We start from the raw sequence: 20,512 nt of genomic DNA on the forward strand, positions 1-20,512 counted from the left end.
CACCCCCCTTTTACACACACACACACACCCATGATATAAGATAATGAAATTTCCTCTTGTGAGTTGCAAACATCAAATGCTCTGCTCCCAACCCTTTATCTTTTATGATTAAAATCTGTTCAGTATGCAGGGCTTAGTGCTTCCGGATTTAGTGTATTTTGTGGTACAGTCAAAGCGAGAACTGCTTCTGATTAGGTGATTTCCTTCTCTTTGGGAGTAAAACCGAGTGCGGGAGAAAAGGAAAAGTCACTATTTTGGAAGCCACAGAAAGCAGTAGGTTTGCTCTCTGGGGGCTGCAGGGAAGCATCAGCTCTTCCTCTCTGGCCTCCAAAAGTTATCTTTCCTTTGGGTGCGATCCCAGAGTCGAACCTGAAGCATTTGCATTCTAAGAAACTATACAGAGCAAGTTAGAGCCAAAGAGGCCTGGCAGGGCAGGGGTGCCTGGAGTCCGGCCGGTGGTGGGGAAGGCCAAGCGCAGCTCCAGGCGGCGAACCCGGGAGAAGAGGAGAGCGCTGCAAGGGCCGGAGGTCGGGGTTCGGCCAGGGGAGGGGTCCTAGTTTCCCCTTCCCCATCCTCGCCTCCCCAGGCTCTGCTGACGTTGCGGTTTCCTCCTCCCTCCAGCCCAGCCTCAGCGCCCGCCGCGTACCGCCCTCCGCCCCTTTTTCGTCCACACCCCACCCACCCGCTCTGGCCCGGCTCGCAGTAGCGCCTCCCGAGGCTGCAGCGGCGCATCCCGGGGCGCGGCGCCCCACCGGCACCCATGGCGCGGCGGTGGCGCTGAGGGTTCGGCTCCTAGCGGGCCGGGGGCCCGGGCGCCCTGGAGTAACTGGGGCGGGAAGGAGCTCGAGGCTGAAGGGGCGACGCGGGAGAGGACGGAGCCTCGGCTGGGAGCGGTAAGCAGAGGCGCGCGCGCAGGGCGGCCGGGGCGCGTGGCGGGTGCTGCTGTGGGTCCCGAGCCGCACAACTTTTTTTCAGAGTCTCGGGCGGGTCGCCTGCGGGGCTGGCCGGGAGCCTCCGGGAAGCTCAGAGCCACGTCCCTGCTGGGCGCCGCGCGCAGTGGGCTGCGCGCCCGGGCCCGGCTGAGCTGGACTCCCCAAGGGCGCCCGAGGCGTGAAACCCGAGGCGTGGGCTTCCCTCAAAGGCAGCTGTTAGTCCCTTCTACTCCTTGAATAGCCAGCACCAAGCCCGGCCCCCCGTAGGAACCGGGGATCGCTTTTGGTGCATCCGGGCTGCCTGGCCCAGCTGCGATTTCCCGGACGGCCCAGGGGGCTTCGGCTTCTTTCTGCCGGGTTGGGTGGCACAGATTCGTGCACTCCTTTCCCTCTGTATGCGCGCCAGCCGGGGGTGGTGGTGGTCCTGTGTACCTTTCCTGGCGCTGGCAGATCGACTATTGTAGCTGAGGAAGCCGAAGGAGCACGTCGCGAGCCTCTCCCAGATGCTGGATTCCAGCGCTCCTTGGCTCCACCGACAATCGGAGAAACTGTTGGTAAACCTCACCGCCGAGGCGGCCCCAGGCAGGGGGTTGACTCACTGACGGGGAAGCGTTGTAAGCGATGCCACATGGGCTCAGCATCTGTCGCCCTGGAATCTGAGCTGTTTGTGACCTGAGAACTTTTCCGTTTTCATCTTTCATTTAAGCCAGCAACCTCCTGTTAGGCCGGCTGGCATTAAGATTCAAACTCAGTCCACTGCTCCAGAAGTATGAGGTGAACCTCATTTACCTGGAATTCTTTAAGTCAGGAAATATGACACGTTAATTTTCTAGGGACCTTTGCGAAATAAAGTTCTTTTAAAACTTTTTCCTCTCCTCATGCTTTAGTTTATACTACATTAAATTTGAAATAAATATAGATTCTCACTTATAAATATTTTCATTATGTTTTGCATTATACAATTTAACCTTTCAAGAATTCCCTTTCTGATTTCTCAATAAATGGACAATCTCCATGAAATGAAATATTGAGGTTAAATATTTTATAGAATATTCAGATTGTACTACTAAATGGGGTCACAAAAATGAAATGTGCATGGAAGAAATATAGGATTATTTATGAGTGTGACATGTTTCTTTTTTCCTTTAAGGTTGCTATACAGACATAAGACCTTTGGTGGAGTATGTAGGTGAGATCTGTTTTTAAAAAACAGAAAATTGAATTTGATGTCTCCCTCACCTTGTGACCCCCCTGTGTGGGTTTAGGGAAAATGCAAGAGAGGGCATTAAATAAAGGGACATACAGAGGTACATGAGAAACAGTTCTAGCCTTCTTGGAACTGCAAATGTAGAAAGAAAGAAAAACATATGAGCAGCCCCTCAGAATTTGAGTTATTTTTCATTGACAGGTATATGATGTCAGTATCAGTTTCATTAAGTTTTAGTTAAATAGTAACAGTGGCCTACAAATCACATTCTAACATTCAGATTTAAAAATGATAGTACAGTCACCCAGGAAAAAGGGGACTCTTGGGGGAAAAAAAGAACTAGACAAAGAGGGAAATTTACAGCAAAATACAATATGGGCTTTTGCATGATGGGGTAGATTCCCTTCGTGATCCTGCTGGGTAGACACTGTGTTAAGGTCCTTCCTATGAGGTTGAGGCCTAGTGGAGGGAAAACACTTGCTAAGAAAAATCAGCTAGATTTGTCAGGTAAGGTCAGAACCATCTTAGTGACTAATCTTTGTGTGTGCATTTACTTCAGTATTTGATGAAAGTAGTTCAACAGTAAGCTAGAACTGTGCATTTTAGTAAGATAGTATGTCCAGTCCAATATCTGGTAGTACTGCTCTGGGAGAACCTGGTGGACATCCTGAGATGAAGTTCTTAATTTCACAGATGTTTCCCAGTGCTTCATTTAAAAAATCTTGTTTTGGGCTGGGGTTGTGGCTCAGTGGTAGAGGGTTTGCCTAGCATGTATGCAGCCCTGGGTTTGATCCTCAGCACCACATATAAATAAATAAAAATAAACATATTTTTAAAAATCTTGTTTTAATCACTGAGAAAGTATTTTGTGATCATAGATGAAAATGCATTCTGCAATTAACAAAATGTTGCTTTATACATTTCTTAATGTTATTTGTGATAGGCTACTTTTCTATTTCTACTTTCCATGCATCACTGTGTGTTGCATGAAAGAAATTACACAATTCTCAATCAGTGTCATGATTTTAATAAAAGACTGGAGAGGAAAAAAGGAAGGTAAAATATTTAAACTGAGGTTTTAATAATGGGTAATCTTTGTTTTCAAAAGAGTTAAATAAATTATCAAAAGACGATATTTTTGTAGTTGAAGTATATATTAAATATTACTTAGACACTAGTATGTTTGTAAGTATAGCAGATATTCTTATACGTTTTCACCACATCCATAGCCTCCTAAATTAAAAAGAAAAATACTATTATTGTCGTGGGATGTGTTTGTGGCCGTCCTTGGAGGAGAAGCAGAAGCTGTAGTAGAAGGAACTTCATCATAGAGGACACGTGATTCTCTTTACAGAGAGGAGCTGATCTTTGTTATTATGAAGGAGTGAGTAATGTACCTGAGGAGCTTCCAGGAGCAGCAACCTTACTGAAAGAATGTCCAAGTGAAGGGCAGGGTTTGTTTTTGTGTTTTTTTTTCCCCTAACAGTTCTTATTACTATATTAATTGCCTTAAAGTTTTCTTATTTTGGAGTTACATTATCTTCCCCTATAGTGATTTATAGAATAAAACTCTGGAGGCCACAAAACTACCAGAAAATGGATGGCACAACAGAATTCTGTAGATCTGGAGTTGGTGCCCAACCAGGGAATGAGACAAGTGCTAAGCTCAGAATTTGGAAAAGGGAAACTGTTTTCCTGTGACATTCATACGCTGAATTAGTGAGAGAACTAGTGAGAGAACGGGAAGTAGAGATTAAAATCTCAGATTCCTGAGCTACGGGTACATGTTTCTATTTGGTGATAACAGAAATGAGAAATGATGTTTCAAAAAGTCTTTTCAACTCTACTGCTGAATTTTAACTGGAAATTCCCTTTTGAAAATTAGACTTTATATTAAGTGAATAATATTTTTGATTGAAATAATTATTCTTTAAAGCAAAATTTTCTATGTATATGATAAATAAATGTGATCCCAAATTCTGATCTTCTAACTTTAGTTGTTTTACAATTCTAGTTATTTATAGAGGAGTGGCTTGGGTAGCTCATGGTGAAGCATTTAAAAAATAATTAAAGTAGAAGAGAAATAGAAAGTATTGTGAATAGAATAAAGAGGGGCTATTAGTATCAATAAACTCACACTTTTAAACCCATGTGCATTGAGACAGTTGAAGGAAAGGAAAAGTCCCTGATAGATGATACAAAATACTTATGTACACAAATACTTAATTGCATTTCAAATTGACTCGGCATTCCTCCCCCCTCATCAAAGAATGCTAATAATGTTATATTTTAGCCTAGTGGAAATGAAGGGTGATGTAGAACAGGTGTCTTATCTTCATTTTGGTAGTGTGGAAATAGAAATACTGAAGGTAAGTCTTGTCTATCATTTTACAAGTAATTAGTAGCGCAATTTAAACATGCAATTAACATAAATTGCACATTTAATGCTACTTTTCTCTGTTGTCACTCCAAATTCATATTATTAAAGACTCTTAGATTTCATTTTCCTATACATCTACTTTATTATCCCTTTTATTATTCAATGCTGCTCCATGAACTGTCATTCCCCTAGAATGTTTATGTGCTTCCCAGGCTTCTGTAACTGACTGTTTACAGACTGCCTTTCTGCAGCCCCCTGCTCTTCTACTCTTCTTGTGTCTTGTAAGGATTTCTTGTTGAGGCCTCTTCTAAATTCCTGCAGAGTCCTGGGCTCATCTCTCCATTCTCATTAGCTGGCTTCTGTCTTTTACTGTCCTTGCTTTACCAATAGTGTTGCCATATGTAGGCAAGCTGCAGCCTGTTGCGGGTGTGGATTCCAGATCCTCTTTCACATGCCCAGAAGAGTATAAACCTGCTGGAGGAGCAGCATTCAGAAACTCTGTTAGAGATTTCAGAAGAGGAAGGGAATGATTTTAATTTAGAAAGAAAAGATTGTTGAGGCTGTTTACTTCTTGAAAGGAATAGTTTGTTCAGTTCTTAAATCAGAATACACTGTGAATTTTATTGTGCATTATAATAATCATTGAACTTCCTTCTATTCATTTTATCTTTCTTAGAATATTCTGTAAATGTGATCTTGGTGAATGTTGTCATCAAATGTTAGAAATTATGAAAGAACAGAACTTCCCTCTTCGGTAATACATAGAATCTACAGACAATATTGATAATAAGCATGATTTTCCTTGGCATCTACATTTGGGAATAGCTACAACCATTAGTCATGTTATAAAAAACGTTAACAAAAGACATTTATGCAATTAGATTTTAATTACACATACATGACATATTAATTATGGGTTGTTCGTATCTTATCTGTTTTGTCCTAGACAGGGTCAGAAAGAGTTTGCCACTACATGAATGTGTCTGCATGTTAAGAAAACCCCAGAAAAACAAAAAACTTTTTGGGGGGTATATGTAGAATTAATAGTACCTCTCTTCTCCCCAATTAGTGTGAAAGATAGTAAGTAGGGTAATTATATTAAAATACTAGTATTTTAAGCTAGCATTCTTACTCTTTTAGTAGTAATTTAATAGATCCACATTCAAATTAAAAAGTTGTCTTTACATCTTTCCATTTGAAATACTTATTGCATATCTCTCTATATCTACTTATATACCATAGAGTTATAAATTGTGTTTGTTGATTAAATATGGCATTTGCATATATTTTCATGTACAACAAGCAGCTCCTAAGCAACAGGCATTTAATGTATGCAGAAATTATACCACAACAAAGTTGAATCAGCATTTCATAACTCTTAAAAGGAAATTTATAAAGGAAATGGGCTCAGCAGGCTTGTGGGCCTATAATATTTTTATTGATGGAATATGCACGCAGTATACTGGCTTTACTGTTGCTGTCAAATGGCTATTGCAAGGGAAAATGAGGATATTTGTTAGCAATTCCTGAAGTAGGAGGTAACAGTGTTTGTTGTACAAATTTTGGTGCAAAATGTAATAATCTACAGATTATGTCATTAATCCAGTATTGATTACTCATTTGAGGAATAGCTGACTAGAAATTGACTATTGTTTACAGAGTACTCTTTTCAATTAGAGTATCGAAAGGATTACTGCATCTCTAAAGTTACAGCCAGAAAATTGCATCAAAGACAAGAAATTCAAGAAATGCATAATAAAAATCACTAAGTAGTTTAAAAATATTTCATGCCAATGTGCACTCAACACCCAATTTACAGGTGGTAAAGACCAAGATGCTGGGCTGCAAGAAAGCACAGCTTACTTTCCTAGGCAGTTCTAACTGTAAACTTTTGTTCTTGAATCTGTACTGTTTGAATATATCTGTTTGGATGGCACAACAGAATTCTGTGTGAAATATTAAAATCTATCTTTTTCTACCCTAGGGAAGCTAGTGTTATTGAGGTTATCCTATTATCTAGGTGCTATGTTAGTGTCCTAAGATTTTTATCATTAAAATTTTTTTATCTTACTTAGATAAAGCTATTTTAAACAGCCTATAAGCATCGGATTTCCAGAATTCCACAGATTCTGGGGAAAACCTTTTCTTATGGTCTTTGCAGTTTAATGACATAACTCTGGGAGGTATGAATGGGACTAGGTTCTCCAGCCCCATGGACAGGCAGATAAAGACCAGCTGGATTTTTGAAACACCTGCAGTGTTTTCACTTCTCTCAAGGGGGGATTGTCCTGGCAGGAGGAAAAGTAGAGTGAAAGAGAATGTTGAACAGCTGTTTTCTATCTTCCCTGAAGAAAAAGAAGGGGGAAATTGACTTATAGTAAGCATCGAGAGGGATTTATACTAAATACAAGGAAGATTTTCTGAATGTTTTTATCCTTGAAGATGGATTTCTGAAGGAGGCCTTTGAGTTCTCCGGAAGAGTTTAAATGAGGTTGTCTTGAAATGTTAGACTTAGTCTTCTGAGACTTGACTTCAACTCATCTAAACTTGAAAATGTTAAAAATTAAAAATGATTTGATTATGTGAATGTAGAAGGCATTGTCAGTTTTTCTGTTTTAAATTAAAGTTGCTTTTGCAGTTTCTACTTATCATTTTTATTAGAACAAAAAATCCATCTTTTTCTACCCTAAGGAAGCTAGTGTTATTGAGGTCATTCTATTATCTAGGTGCTATGTTAGTGTCCTAAGATTTTTATCATTAATTTTTTTTTACTTAATGTGACTTACATAGAATTATTCTTTATAAAAATTAACAAATGATATTTAACTGCTATGGGAACTTTAAAAGTACAGTTTCACCTCAACTTGCTAAATTTCATCTTGCAAATTTGATATTATTGGGCCACTTCCATTATCTCTTTCTTGGGCAAGGTATGTATGGCAGTATTTATACTACTAAATTGCCCCCAAATGATAAACCCTGTGAAGTTAGTTGTGAGCTAGCAGTGTTAGGGTAGTTATATTACAGACCTTTTTTGTGTGTGCTTACACTTTTTTTCTTATTGTTGAAGCCACTGACTTTTGGCTCAGAGATTGCAAGTTTTAAAAAGATAAATCCGTTTCTTCAAGTGAATGAATGCTTTGATGTATAACTTTTTCCAATGTACTTTTGAACTTGGAGAGTCAGATGAAAGAACATTATACTTCAACGATAGGAATACTGAAAGGATTTAGTCATTCAGCAAGTATTTGCTAGGTACTTTTTTGTTTGAGGGGAAGTCTGGGTGGCAGGAACTGAGGAGGTATACAAAATAAATATGTCATGATTTTCAACCTTGAGCTATAAAATCTTGTTGGAAAAGAATAACTGAGTATGAAACTTTATGAGAACAATTAACTGCTGAATGGAGACAAAAGCATGCAGTGATATTGCAGGAAGGAAGAGATCTGAGAGGCTTACAAGGGCAGAAGACTCAACTATGGAGGGGGGTGAATTGGGCCTCAAAGGATTTTCTGCAAAAAAAATGATAGGGAGAAAGCATTGCAAGCAGAGAAGCAAGGGAGAGAAGGCACAGGAAGAGGAGGAACAGAAACGAATTGGCTGTCAGATCCAGGGAGACTTCTTGGAAAAATTTTGAGAATTCACTCATTCTTTTTATGACATTTCCTTTTTTTTTCATCTCTTCTTAATATATTGTTGTTTCCCACATGTGTTTTGAAGGACTGTATTGCATGTAATCAATGGTGCTTGACACTTGATGACTTAGACAAAGATGTCTAAGACTTTGACTTTAAACCTGAGGAGGTGACATCTACCTCAAATCCCTTTTGGAGCCAGAAAGGACTGAACTAATAAATGCAAAAAATGAAGATAACCATATACCTTCCAATAACTCAGTATGCATATAACTAGTAGTAAATATATAGTAGAGATAGTTTATGTTTTACACATTTTTACTGACCCCCTTTTAAGACCCAATTAGATGCTACCTCCTTAGTACACCTTCCTCATTCAACCCAGCCAGAAGTATTAACTCTTCTACAAATTTCTGTAGCACTTGGTCATTCTCATGCAAAATGACTTCCTTTTATTTTAGTGGTTTGCATAAATATTTTATTTTTCATCTTGTAAGATGACATAAGCATTTTCATCACTGGAGTGTCTCTGAATTCTCAAAAGAATATTGAGCAATACATAAATAGGCTTCCAGGGGAGATGATTATTCATGGATTTGCAGGGAAGGCTTTGTTAAAGAAAGGTGTATTCTTTGAATGAGAAAAGTGCCAGGTGGGGTGTGAAGCTGATAGAGAGATGGAATCCCATGCAAGAGGTGACCTCTGTAGAAAAATGAGAGTTCTGCTTAAGCAATAAGTGAGTCTGAAAAGTACGTTGGTGTATTGAAGAAATTACTGTAAGATTGGACAGATAGGTCAGAGTTACATTGTAGAAGCTAATGAATTTTAGAGGGAATTGTTCATTCTGCTGTGGGAAACCAGCTTTTGGGTAGGGAAATGACATGGTGGTGAGTAATTTTGGAGGAACTTTATGGTTTACAAAAACGATTGTTTCATAGGAAGTATTGGTCAGAATGCCTGGATTTATATATTTTCTCCTCACTTTGTATGTGACCTTTGGTAACTTACTTAATTTTTCTATGCCTTAATTTTTTCTGCTCTGAAAAGGGGATGATATCTATCATATCTATATTATAGGACCAAGGAGAGGATTAAATGAGCTAATCTGTGTTCAGATAAGTATATATCCTGGCATGTGATATACACTATATATATTTATTGTTTATTGGTATAATTATGATAAGAATTACAGTATCTACTTTAGAAAGAAGAAAATTATAGAAGTAGAACTCTGTGTTAAATTTACTAGAACTAACAAAACAAAGTACCACAAACTGTGTGGCTTAAACAACAGAAATTTATTGTTTCACAATGCTTGAGGCTGGAAGTCTAAAATTAAGGCATTGGCAGACTGGTTCCTTCTGAGGCTATAAGGGAAAATCTGTTTCATGTCTTTCTGCCAGATTGTGTGTGTGTGTGTGTGTGTGTGTGTGTGTGTGAGAGAGAGAGAGAGAGAGAGAGAGAGAGAGAGAGAGAGAGAGAGAGAAAGAAAGATCGAACCCTGGGTCTTGCATGTGGTAAGCAAGCACCCTACCACTGAGCTCTTTTCCATTTCCCATGAGTCTGGTGGTTTTTGGCAGTCATTAGCAACCTTAGCTGATAGATGCTTCACCCCTTGTCTGCTTTCATCTTCACATATCATTCTGTGTGTACTTGGGTCTGTCTACATATTGTCCCTTTTTATACTGACACAGTCAGGCTGGATTAGGGCCAACCCTATACCAGTAAGACCTGATGTTAACCAACAACATCTGCAATCACCCTGTTTTCAAATAAAGTCACATTTGCAAGTATTAAGGATTAGAACTTCAACATATGAATTTCAGAGAGACAAAATTTAACCTATAGTAGATTCCATGTCAGATCTTTTAAGTCTACAGTACTATGGTCATGATGTGCCAAAAGGATTATAGAAAAGAGGAGGAGTCTGTAGGTTTATTTGATAATAAATACATATCTATTTATTTATTATCGTCCTGATTCTTCTCTTTCTTGTTTGCCTGGCCCTGCACCATTCCCTGGATAGCTACTATAATGGGTATGCCACAGAGGCCTTGGAATATCACTGTGCTCCCCATCATTTCCTAAAAGGATCTTCTACCTTCCTTTTAGCATGGCACTCTCTGTCACTTTTAAAAAATTGGGGTTGGAGATAAAATTATGAAGATAAGTTTAGAGATGCTGTGCTTGTATTGGATATATTCAGTCTTCTCTCTAAATTTGGATGAGACATCACTGTCCCAATGTACAGGTGATAAACGAAGAACTGAATGCTTTTGGAAAGAGGCAAAATAGTAAGGGTTTTATTATGATTCAATTGAAGATGAATAATCAGGTATGTGTGTGAAGCTGTGTGGTTAGACAGAAATTGGTACCTCTCTGGCTTCTGGGTAAGGATTGAGGTAAATGGACAAATATGATTGTGATTCCTTTAGTCACTGAGGAAGTTGGAAATATCCCCAAAGCAATAGAAATAACTTGTGAAGATTAAAAAGAATATATAGACAAATGGTGATAAGGTGATTTCAAGTCATGAAAGTGCCAGTTGAGTCATACCTAGAGGGTCACTCAGAGAACTAAGATGTCCCGAGGGATTGAAAAGGCTGGCCCTGCCTCATTTGTGGTTTGGGAGAATGTGAGTTTGTCTTTTATGGGAGACCAACAGGGAATAAGGTGTCATTGAGTCAACTATTGCATCAATCTTTAATTAGAAAGGATCCTAGGTGGTATCTGTCCCCTTCCACCCACCTTACTGACTCAGGATTCATCAGACACATATATTTGGGACAAGATATGAGAGGAAGTTTTGAAAAATTAGTACAAAAGGGAGTTTTCTTTAGCATGAGCAAAAAGGAATTCATCAGCTTTGATCAAAAGAAGTAGTTAGAGGGAATCTAGCCATGGATAGAGATAGAATCCAATGGGTAGGATAAATATGAAAGTTTGGGTGGAGAAATAGACTAGTGATACAATAAGGAGATGCAAAGAATGGGGCTAACGTCAGAGTATGATGCTGAGGACAGAATGAAATACAGACAGCTCATTCATCAAGGTGAGAAAGCATGCACCAAATTAAACATTCATGACCTTGGACATGCACACAGACATAAACATTAAGTATCTGGCTATGTTTTAGGCTCTGAGTCAGACTATTTCTTTCATTTTTTAGAAAAAAAATCAGAATTCCTTTTATGTTTTAAATGCCAGTCTTAACATTGGGAACCTTGTTCATATTATCCCTAATCTCCTTACACTTTGGCATATGAGTATTTTTATTGCCATTTGATAGATGCAGAGCTGAATCGGGATAGTTATTCAGGAGCATGACTTTTTGTCCTATGGATGCAACTCATCAATTCAGAAATTATTCTCTTATTTCACATAGGGTAGTAGTCTACTAAAACATTTCTTTTCCTTAAGACTGGTATTCCTATAATAGAACTGTAAATGTCATACCAAAAAAAAAAAAAGTAGGTAAAGAAGAAATAACAGCATCCTCATTATTTGAATTGTCCAGTTGAAAAAGTTTTAAGTGCAGAAAGTGTTTTTTAAACTCACAAATACTAACACCAATAAAACCTGTATACCAAACCATTAAATAATAATAATTATCCTTAGAAATATGTTTAAAAGTAGGAACATGAAGGGAATTACTTTAAGTTTCAAATTTTAATTTAAATAGAATTTTTAGCCCCCAAATAGTCATCCGGCAGAAAGGGAGGCCTGCTGGTCTTGAGGAAGAGTGATGGGCTGTCTAATCATGTAAGATGGGGTGAATGTTTTGAGATGACGTTTAATAAAAAGACCCTGAGAAGACTCATGAGAACTATCAGTGGAATGTCAGGAAGCAACAAGGGACATTCAGAAAGTGGCCTGCGATAATAAGTGCACAAGGCAGGTTACTGATGGCATAGTGAAACTTGGTTGAGCAAATCACCTGTCAGTCTGGAGTGGACTTTTAGTGAAAGCCTTTGCCTCAGGGGGCTGGGAGGGTACTGGACTACAGCCCTCAGTAAACTATAATAATTACCCTGAGTAACCCTGAAGATTTAAGTATTGTACTTAAGTATATAAACTCCAAAGGGTTTGTATTGGTGTAGAAAGATTTTTATGTAATTATATTCATATTGCTGTATAACCATATGTACCATTATCTCAGAGTATTTAAATGTTTATACATTAGTTAAAAATATTCATTTAATAAGTGTTTTCTGAGTGTTCAGTCAATAAGTATTCTTGGATGGAGAAATAGACAAGAGAGACCATCAGGAGATGCAAGAATGGGGCGAATGTCAGGGTTTAATGCTGAGGACAGAATGAAATACGGACAGCTCATTCATCAAGATGAGTGCTAGGCACTCTCTTCCTGTTCAGCCATGGTGATCTCCTTGCTATTTTTATGACGAGAGGTGTGGCCTCCTTAGTATTTGTTCCTCCCACCTAGAATGCTTACCCCACAAGTCTGTATGGCTTGCACCCTCATCCACATTAAATATATGCCTAACTGTCACTTTCAGTGACAGCAGTGATCATTTTATTTAAATTATATCCTTAGTCTGACCAACTATTGCTCTTCCCCAACTCTCTTCTGGGTTATATTTTTCTTCCCAGCACTTATGACCTACTAATCTACTATATAATTTATTTATTTCTTTGGTTGCCTGGATTCTCCTTCTAGAATATAACCTCTGGGAATGGGGTAGGTGGGGAAAAGAAACAGCAGAGACAGAGAGTGAGAGAGTGAGTGAGAGAGAAAGAGAGGGGGGAGTGGGGAATGTGAAGGCAAAAGACAGAGAGGCATGGCCAGACCACGCAGAGCCTAGAGAGCTTTTGTCCAGACTTTGGTGTTTAGTCTTTATGACACAGGAATTCTTTGGAGGGTTTTAAACAGAGCAGCGTATAATCTGAATTATAATGGAATGGGATCACTCTGGCTATGCTGAGAACCTCCATACAGAGGTAAGAGTGAGGGCAGGGGCACTGGTTTGGAGGCTGTTGCAAGCAAGACGTGGTGTGGCTTAAACCATTACAGTGGTGGTGAAAATGGATGCATTTGCGAGAAGAGCCAACAAAATATGCTGATGGTTGGGATATGGAAAGAAAGGTAGGAAGGGAGAATAGAGGAACTGGAATTTGTGCGTGAATTCCTGGCAGGATTTGTTGCCAGTAACGAGATGGGGAAGTCTGAGAAAACAGTGCTTATGTCTTTGGGTTGGTTCCATGTATGTATCATAGTTTTAAAAACCAAATCTGTGGTATTCTGAATTTGATTATGATTCATAGTAAGACATTTTGAAAGTACCCAGGGATTTTGAAGCTAAAGAACTATGATCTGTGAGATTTAAAAAAAAAAAAAAAAAAAAAAAAAAAAAAAAAACAACCTACATGTATAAAAGTGTTTTAAGTATGTGAAAGGCAGCAAGAAAAAAAAAAGAGGTAAATTTTGTCATTGATGAGCATTTGAAGATTTGAATACTGAAAAAGAATGGAGGAATGCTTGAATATATAAGTAAGGAGTAAAAAATAGATTCATATATAATGATAAGAGCATTTCTCCACATATACTTACCCAGCAAACTGAATTTCCATTTTAGTCAAATGAACTGAAGGATATAATGCCAATTAATTACTTTCCTGTGCATTCCCTAAGTCTTTTGCTTAACATCTACATATTTCATTTTTAGACAATTTCTAACGCTTTTTAAAAAAAGTATAAGACTAGTATATTCTGGGGATGTGGTCGTAGCTCAATGGAAGAGCACTTACCTAGCATGTGTGAGGCACTGGGTTTGAACCTCAATACCACATGAAGAAAAAAATAATAACAAATAAAATAAAGGTATTGTGTTCATCTATAACTTAAAAAAAAAGACTAGTATATTCTGCTGTTGTTTTTCTGCGTATAAACTTCAGAGAAAAATAGTAAAAGTTGAGTAAGGAAAAAATTTGATGAAAACTACTATCATATTTTCCTTTTTAATAGGTTATAAAGCATTATGGCAAGACTTATAATTTTAGCAGGACTTTAAATAATTCCATTAAAAGGAAGAGAAAGGGAATGTGGGGTGAGGGATCCTCAAGACTATCATTCAGCTTGGTGATTCACTAGAATAATTCACAAAATTTGCTATAATCATAGTTATGGTGTAATAGGGCCAGGACGCAAGTTAAGATCAGTAAAGGGAAAAGGTAAAGTCCAGGAAAACCAGACACAAGCTTCCAGGTGTCCTCTCCTAGTGGAGTCACACAGCTTGTGATGAGATTCTTGCCAGCCTAGAGAGCTCACCTGAACCTTGATGTCCATATCTCTTGCTGGAATTCAGTCGTGTGGGCATGAAACACCTGTGTGATTGACTTCAGCTACTCAGAATATATTCCTGCTAGAGCAAAGATTCACCAAAAATGTTGCTAGCATAAATGTCTGATCAAAGTCGTACCACTTGACCCAAAGCCTCAGGCATAAAGAAAAAAAATCTCTTTGACAGGCAGAATATTCCAGGGCTCAGTGCTCCTCTGCCAGGAGCTGGCCCAGGGCCAATCCTAAAGACAAGCTTCTTTTGGGAAAGTGTAGCTTTTGAGCCTCTTGGGCCTGCTGAGTTAACCCTTTCCTACATAGCAGGATAGGCACTGAACATGGAATTTGTGCTTTTTAGACATGTTATTGTTATAGGATTATTATAGAATAAACTGATAAATCCTGATTCTGGAAGACATGATAAAAGGCCATACCCCAAATATGCATCATTTCAAAAAGGGTCTAGCTAAATTCATAAATGATCAAGTAAGAGTAGATTATATAAGGGGTTAGACATGTTTTGTGGTATTTCTACTGAAAAATCTATAATAGATATTATGACTCATCCACAGGACTTTGCATATACTAAGCTAGAAGAAACAGAAAAACTGACTTGAAAGTATATGTGGTATTGACCCGATTCAAAAGCAGGGGGATGGGGTTGTGGCTCAGTGGTTGAGCGCTCGCCTAGCACACGTGAAGCCCTGGGTTCGATCCTCAGCACCACATAATAAATAAATAGAAAACAAAGATATTATGTTCAACTACAACTAAAAAATAAATATTTTAAAAAAAGAAGCCAAAGGAGAAAAGATAGCCAGAAGTTGATGTTGAATTCTAGAACATAGTCTCAGGAGTCTGTCTTTAAAATGCAGAGTAATATTGCTTTGAGGGAAAAATGAAAACATTCTGGTAAGAAAATTAGATGCAGAAGAAACAAGACAGAGAAGGTGATTTCCAAATAATCAGTTTGAGAAAATATAGTGAAGAAATCAGTTTTGAATAGAAGGTGAACTGAGTTTTAGATGTAAGATGAGCACTGTGGGCAATAAGTTATCAGGAATCAGGTGGGAGTGACCATGAGAGGTGCACAGTCAGGATCCTTCCATGTGAAATGCTGCAGCCGCACATTTGTGGGAAGTCCCAGGACGTAGGTACTGGAGGAGACTCATGGAAAGACAGCAAGTGAGGTATAGTGGTGAAAATTTTGACTCTGAAATCAGATCTGGAGTCAAAAACAAACCTGACCACACATAGAGTGTCACCGGCTAAATTATGTAACCATTCTAAATGTCACTTTCCTCATCCGCTGAAGACGAAACAGATGTCAGAATTAAACCTGGTAACGAAATAAGCATGCTTTGCACAATACAACCAATGACTATCTTAGAAAGAAGCATAAGAATAATTTTCCAGAGAATTATTAGGAGATTATGGTATCCCTGAAATTGAAACTCTTCAACGTGTTGAAGAAGAGGAAATACACTTTAGGATATCATAGGTAGTCAGCATTTGGGAGAGTGAGTGCCAAGAAAGGGTCACTGGGTTTCTCTAAGGTGTTTTTGAAAGAGTTCTTGGCTTGAGTAGCTTTAATTAGTGCATCAATCAAGATTTCCAGAGAAAGAACCAATAAGAGATCTCTTTCCCTGTCTATCTATTTATATCTGTATCTATATCTACCTATCTAATCTATCTAGAAAGAATGTTATCATGGGTATTGACTTATGCAATTATGAGGCTCAGAGATCCCAACATTAGCTGCCATCTGCCAGCTGGAGACTCAGGAAAGCTGGCAGTGTAGTACCACCCTGAGTCCTAAGACCTGAGACCAGGAAAGCTGATGGTGTAAGTCCCAGTGGGAGAATAGGAGACCAATGTCCCAGCTCAAGCCCTCAGACAGGGTGTTGGGGGATATTCTGCCTTTTTGTTGTATTCAGGTCCCCAAAGGATTGGAAAAGTCCTAGGGACATTGGGGAGAATAGTCTACTTTATTCAGTTTACTGATTGAAATGCTAATCCCTTCTAGAAGCCTCTTTACCTACATTTCCAGAAACAACATTTGACTACATATCCTGCACCTCATAACCCAGACAAGTCCACACATAAAATGAACTATCACATAACTAGTAAGAAATAAAGTCATTTACCTCAAACTCAAAGGGGAAAAGTTAGTGATACAGAATGAAAGAGAGTATTGTACACAAACTGAAGGAGTTACATCAGCTGAAAATGAATGTCTCTTGTCATTTTCAGGAAGTGGATGTTTTTCCATTAAGCACCAAATTTTCAAAAGTTACATTTAAATCCCAAAGAAACTTTTACATTTCAAAAGGACTGATGTTTCTACATTTAGGATGTTTCCCTAACTGTGTAAGCACATATATATCAGTATATTGTGTATCAGTAAGCTTTATCTACAAACTTTGGTTGGTGAAGAAATTGTATTCAATTTAAAGACTTCCTTTTCCCCCAGATGTATTCAGTCACTTAGAATCCTTAGCCTGAAAGTTATTAACGTGCAGTTGAGCAGGAAGGAGAAACTTCTTGTCATCAAATACTTTATATTTATCAAAATATTTGGTATTTTTAGACTCTGGAAGAGACTGCAAGGTAGTCCATCAACAATGCATTGTACCTATTTGGGGAATGAAGGTCTCTGGGTGAGTTTTGTGGGTACTTCCTTGGGAGTCATGGTGCCCTCTCGCCCTGTTGGCCTGACCTTGCCTTTCTCATTGATAAGATGATGATGACTGCTACTGTTTCTTGAACTCTTTCTAAATCCTGGCACCCTTTTAATGCTTTAAATATATCAGCTAATTTAAGCCTCACGAAACCCTGCAAAGAAGGGTTTTATCCATTTTACAGAGGGAGGAAAACAGGAACATAGCTGAAGATGCAGTGGTGCTAGAGTTCAAACCCAGGAAGTCTGGTTCCAGCTTACGCCTTCAGCCACTAATCATGTTCTGAGGTGAATCATAACTAGCATTTTTTTTTAATTTTTATTTTTTATTAGTTGCTCGAGACAATACAATGATCTTGACATATCATACATTTGATTCAAATGGGGTATGAATTCATAACTAGAATTTTTTGATCATCATAAAGTGATACATGTTTTATAGGTGTTATTTAATATTCCAACCAGTCTACAAGAGAAATATCTAATTTTTATTTAATTTTAAATGAAGAAAGAGGTTTAGACAGTTTGTCCAGCTCTTTTCTTCATGAATCTGTATCAGGAATAAAGTTTTACTTCAGTTTCCATGAGTATTTCATCGTGTAGTTTAATTGGTATTTAAAATTCTGTAAGGTTGAGATTTAGCTTTTGACTTCAATTATACTTATTCTTTTCTTCCCCCCCCCCCCAGGCTTTTTAGCCAGTAAAGCCACAAAAGTGCATTTTCATAGTTAAATCTATTGCTGAGAAAGCCATAGCTGGCCCTTGGGACTCTTTCAAGAAAAACTTTGGTTACTTTCCATTGGAGAAATTTTGAAAAAGAAAAAAAAAAAAAGATTGTGAATTTCCTCCTGAGACCAGGAACAATAGGTTAAGTACATTGCTTTGGATGGAGGGAAATGCTTATTCATCTTTATTGTCAGACAGTAGTACAAGCACTGCAGTTTTACAAAAATCTCAGAAACACAATTTCTTCTATATTTATCGTATAGTTATTTAGGATAATTTAGGATAATTTCCTTGTTCATATCCTCAATTCCTAGCATAGTTTCATGTTCCCTTTCAGGGAATAGTGCACTGAAAGACATGACATGCATCAATTACTATCTTTTAAAGATTCAGGTAAAGAAGTAGCAGATGATGTTCGGTTGATAAAGTGCTACATACAATAGAATCTACTTATAGCTTCTCAGAAAGTATAATCCTTTCACTTTCCCTTTTAGCCTCTTTATAAGCAAAATTAAGTGCCCTGCTAGTCTCATCAGAGACTTCATACCTCCCACCTCTGCCCTCCTTTCTCTTTGCCACCGTGAAAATGATAAGGATTTTACTTTCTTTCTGCATTTTAAATGCTAACCCCTCTTTCAAAAGCTGGATCTTAATGGTTCTTAGCTTTGTAGTCATGTGTACCAGGCAAACCTCTACTACTAAATTATGCATTCAGTTTGATAGCCACTGAAGTACTCACTCAAGTGGTCTCTGGCAAACAGGGATGGAGCTTTCAAATTGACAGCAGAAAATCTTTGTGGCCATTTCAAACATAATTTTAGAAGTGTTATTCTTCCCATATAAGGAAGTTGTAAAATTACCGTTGTTGGCATAGGAAAGTAAGTGGGCTTCATGTTATGTTATGAGAAAATGTATCTCTGTGAAAACCTTCCAGGGGGCAATTATAGATATGTTCTTTGCACCGAGCTGCACTTAACTTAAAACCTAACCAAATGTTTCTCTGATGTTGTGTGTGAAGGTGGTGAGCACCATTATTACTCACAGTGTGGTTTTGCTGTGTGGGCTCAGAGTTATAATTACTCCTTCAGTAGTGTGTGTGAATTCTAGAGAGTTCCATATGCTATCATTTCATATTGTGGATTTTTGTTTAGAAATGACTTTTGGGAGGCATTTTTCATTTCACCCTTAAGTAAGGAAACAATAATCCCTCAGTAAAAGGAAGTTTCACTTTGATTAAGAGCTCTTGGTTTTTAAATTTTTCTTTTTTTTTGTCTGAGTCCACAGGCTTTACCCATCAGGGAATATAGTTTTAGGGAATGACTGCATGGTATTCAAACCATATGTTTTCTTAGGATTTGACATATTTAAAGGTAAGATTAGATTTATTTCACTACAAAAATTTGTCAGAAATATAGAAGGTTTGATATATGATAGAAGTATCATATTTTGATACTGAGGAAAAAGTTTTCTTTTCCAAAAAATTATTTTAATCATGCATCTAATAATATTGAAATAGGAAAGTGAGAGAACTTAAAAAATACGTATATTCCATTAATTAAAATATATGGAAATGGTGTCAAGTAGAACATGTAAGGGAGCAAGGTGTTTCCCAAGCATATGGAAACAGATTTTTCTGAGGGTTAAAAGTAGTGATTTTGACCAGTCGAGTTGACCCAGGTCCAAGGTCCTTCCTGTTATCTTTGTCCTGATTTATTCCTCTTCACCAGGAAAGCATATGATAATTTTACTTCCTTTGTCAATTTCCTATGAAGCCAGAAATATTTATCAATCTGCTTGATAGTTATATTTATCGTAAACAGATATGCTGACATTGGAGTTACAATGTTAGCATTCTAGAATGTTAGAATGTCAGTGTGTGTGTGTGTGTGTGTGTGTGTGTGTGTGTATGGGAGAGAGTTGATTAGCATTAGATAGCAAGTCACCTCCCAGAATAATCAGCTGAGATACTGATGACATAGACAGCCAAGACTAGATGATTCTAGACTGAGGTTATCCCATCACCTCTGGCAGTGACAGCAGATGTCCCCTGAGTATTCATGAATCCTTTCTATTGTAAAATATGTTACTGGGAAACAGCTTTACAGCCAGAGATTGTGTTTCCAAGCTACTATGGTATCACTGAGACTTTCTTTTAAAAGAATATAGTAAGAAGCAGTTCCTCTTGTGCATCAGGAATCACTGGTCTTCAGAAGCATTCAAACTCAGTTCATAGCTTTTTTAATCTGTTATTCATTTAGTTGGGGCCATCTCCTCACACCAGCACTTGAAAAATTTTAAGGATCATATGCTTTCCTTTCTAGTGAGTGATGAACTTACTATGAATGATGAGTTGAAGAGTTGGGATCACTGTGTTCCAATTTCAGCTAAGTTTCTAACAAGCAGCATGACCTCACCCTAGTCAGTTAACAACTCTGGTTCTCAATATTTGCCTATAAAGTCAGAAGATTTAGTGTCTTTCAAATAAAATGTTTTGGGGGTAAGTTAGTATGAACTTACATGTCTGGAACTTCTCTTCTACTAAAAAATAAATATTTATTGCACCCTTATTCCATGTTGAGTTTTAGGCTGAGTGTATCACAGGCGTTCAGTCACCCCATGAAGAAGGTACCATTTTATGGATGAGACAATGGAGGCTT

General features: G+C 38.1%; 1 protein-coding gene across 2 annotated transcripts in view; it reads left to right on the forward strand.

The window, feature by feature from the left end:
* The first annotated feature begins 257 nt into the window (after nucleotides 1–257).
* Nucleotides 258–20,512, forward strand: part of Dse (dermatan sulfate epimerase) — a 73,079-nt gene continuing 52,824 nt past the window's right edge. The window contains exon 1 of one of the 2 annotated variants that reach the window (XM_058573251.1): nucleotides 258–893. The gene's annotated coding sequence lies outside the window, so the exon portion shown is untranslated. The remainder of the gene's footprint in view (nucleotides 894–20,512) is intronic. The other variant, XM_046426427.2, reaches the window with a different exon arrangement.

This window comes from Marmota monax, unplaced genomic scaffold, assembly GCF_021218885.2.
Source record: "Marmota monax isolate L192 unplaced genomic scaffold, Marmota_monax_Labrador192_F-V1.1 WCK01_AAM20220418_F8-fsc00174, whole genome shotgun sequence".
In the NCBI taxonomy this organism is placed as follows: Eukaryota; Metazoa; Chordata; class Mammalia; order Rodentia; family Sciuridae; genus Marmota; species Marmota monax.